Genomic DNA, 3,474 nt, shown 5'->3' with positions numbered 1-3,474 from the left:
AGCTAGAGAAAGGACACAAGGAGCTGAAGGGTTTGCAGCCCCTTAGGATGAACAACAATATGAACTAATTAGTTCCCTCAGAGCTCCCAGAGACTATAACTCCAACCAAAGAGTACACATGGGGAGACTCATGGATCCAGCAACATATGTATAGCAGAGTATGGCCTAGTCAGTCATCAATGGGAAGAGTGGCCCTTGGTCCTGTGAAGGCTCTATGCCTCAGTGTAGGAGAATGCCAGGGCAGTAAGCAGGAGAGGGTGGGGTGGTGAGCAGGGGGAGGTGGGAGGGAACAGGGGTTTGTTCTTGTTGTTTTTTGTTTTTGTTTTTATTTTTTTTTGAGGGGAAACTGGGAAAAGAGATATTGTGTGACATGTAAATAAAGAAAATATCTAATAAAAAATGTTTTAAAAAAAGAAAAGAAAGTCTCTCCATTCATAAAGTTTTTGTTGAATCCTGATCCTGGAAGCTAATGTTGGAGCCCCCTCCACCTTTATCTTTAGTTTAGTTTAATTTCTTTATTTTTAGTTAACTTTGCAGCTGACCATGCTCTGGTTGCCTTGTCTTACCTGGTGTTGTTTTAAGCTTCTATTGGACATGTTTTCCCTTTCCTGCCCTCCTTTAGTGCCTTTATGCTCTTAGTTCTTATTTATCCTAATGCTTACCAGTCATCAGCTTATTCATTATAGCCCTTGCTTCATAACTTCTGGCTTCTTTTCAGCATGTGTGGCTGTTGACAAGAGTGGTAGTTTACCTTTCTACCTCCCTCTTCACCTAGGAGGAGGTTCTGTAGTTCTACAGCCCTTTTTTCCCCTTCCCTGCAAGTGGAGAGCCTGTCTCCAGGGTTTGTTCTGACCCTAGGACTCAGGAGGGACAACTGATCCACGGCAAACTGCACACGGTTCTTACCTGAGGAGAGATGATCTCCCAGAAGTGTTAACACAGGCTTACAGACCCACAGGAGGACAAGCTCCAGCCAGAGACAGCAAGAACATCTAACACCAGAGACCAACAGATGGTGAAAGGCAAATGCAAGAATCCTACCGACAGAAACCAAGACTACTTGGCTATATCAGAACCTAGTACTCCCACCACAGCAAGTCCTGGATATCCCAAACACCAGAAAAGCAAGATTTGGATCTAAAATCATATCTCCTGACGGTGATAGAGGAATTTAAGAAGAGCATGAATAACTCCCTTAAAGAAATACAGGAGAACACAGGTAAAAAGGTTCAAGCCCTTAAAGAGGAATCACAAAGATCTCTTAAAGAATTACAGGAAAGCACAACCAAACAGGTGAAGGAACTGAACAAAACCATCCAGGACCTGAAAATGGAAGTAGAAATAGTTAAGAAATCACAAAGAGAGACAACTCTGGAGATAGATATCCTAGGAAAGAAGTCAGGAACCATAGATGCAAGCATCACCAACAGAATACAAGAGATAAGAGAATCTCAGGTGTAGAAGATACCATAGAAAACATTGACACACCAGTCAAAGAAAACTCAAAATGCAAAAAGCTCCTAATCCAAAACACCCAGGAAATCCAGGACAAAATGAAAAGACCAAACCTAAGGATAATAGGTATAGAAGAGAGTGAAGACCTCCAACTTAAAGGACCAGTAAATATCTTCAACAAAATTATGGAAGAAAACTTCCCTAACCTAAAGAAAGAGATGCCCATGAACGTACAAGAAGCCTATAGAACTCCAAATAGACTGGACCAGAAAAGAAATTCCTCCTGCCACATAATAGTCAAAGCACCAAATGCAAAAACAAAGAAAGAATATTAAAAGCAGTGAGGGAAAAAGGTCAAGTAACATATAAAGGCAGGCCTATCAGAATTATACCAGACTTCTTGCCAGAGACTATGAAAGCCAGAAGATCATGGGCTGATGTCATACAGACCTTAAGAGAACACAAATGCCAGCTCAGGCTACTATACCCAACAAAACTCTCAATTACCATAGATGGAGAAACCAAAGTATTCCATGACAAAACCAAATTTACACAATATATTTCCACAAATCCAGCCCTTCAAAGGGTAATAAATGGAAAACTTCAACACAAGGAAGGAAACTACATCCTAGAAAAAGCAAAAAAGTATTTTTCCAACAAAATTAAAAGAAGATAGCCACATGAACAGATTTTCAACTCTAAGAACAAAAATAACAGGAAGCAACAATTACTTTTCCTTAATATCTATTAATATCAATGGACTCAATTCCCCAATAAAAATATATAGACTATCAGACTGGGTACGTAAATAGGACCCAACATTTTGTTGCATACAGGAAACCCACCTGAGTGACAAAGACAGATATTACCTCAGAGTAAAAGGATGGAAAACAATTCTCCAAGCCAATGGTCCCAAATAAAAAGCTGGAGTAGCCATTCTAATATTGAATAAAATCGACTTTCACCCTAAAGTGATCAAAAAAGATAAGGAGGGACACTTTATATTCATTAAATGTATGATCTACCAAGAGGAACTTTCAATTCTGAACCTCTATGCTCCAAATGCAAGGGAATCAACATTCATACAAGAAATCTTACTAAAGCTCAAAGCACACATTGCACAGCACACAATAGTAGTGGGAGATTTCAATACCCCACTCTTTGCAATGAACAGATCATGGAAACAGAAACTAAACAAAGACAAGGTAAGACTAACAGAAGTTATGAAACGGATTTAACAGATATCTATAGAACTTTTTATTCTAAAACAAAAGGATATACCTTCTTCTCAGCACCTCATGGTACCTTCTCCAAAATTAACCATATAGTTGGTCACAGATCAGGCTTTAACAGATACAAGAGGATTGAAATAATTCCTTGCATCCTATCAGATCACCATGCACTAAGGCTGCTCCTCAATAATAGCATAAACAATAGAATGCCCACACATACCTGGAAGCTCAACAACACTCTACTCAATGACAACTTGGTCAAGAAAGAAATAAAGAAAGGAATTAGAGACTTTCTAGAGCTTAATGAAAATGAACCCACAACATACCCAAATTTATGGGACACAATGAAAGCAGTCTTAGGAAAACTCATAGCGTTAAGTGCCTCCAAAAAGAAACTGGAGAGAGCATATACCAGCAATTTGACAGTACATCTGAAAGCTTTAGAACAAAAAGAAGCAAATTCACCCAAAAAGAGTCAAAGGCAGGAAATAATCAAACTCAGGGCTGAAATCAACCAAATAGAAACAAGAACTATACAAAGAATCAACCAAACCAGGAGCTGGTTCTTTGAGAAAATCAACAAAATAGATAAGCCCTTAGCCTGACTAACTAGAGGCACAGACACATTATCCTAATTAACAAGATCAGCAGTGAAAAGGGAGACATAACAACAGACACTGAGGAAATCCGAAAAATCATGAGAGTCTACTACAAAAGCCTATAAGCAACAAAACTGGAAAACTTGGATGAAACAGACAATTTTCTAGACAGATACCAGGTACCAAAG

This window comes from Mastomys coucha, unplaced genomic scaffold, assembly GCF_008632895.1.
Source record: "Mastomys coucha isolate ucsf_1 unplaced genomic scaffold, UCSF_Mcou_1 pScaffold19, whole genome shotgun sequence".
NCBI lineage: Eukaryota > Metazoa > Chordata > Mammalia > Rodentia > Muridae > Mastomys > Mastomys coucha.
The sequence above is the reverse complement of the archived record's forward strand: the minus strand, read 5'-3'. Positions refer to the sequence as shown.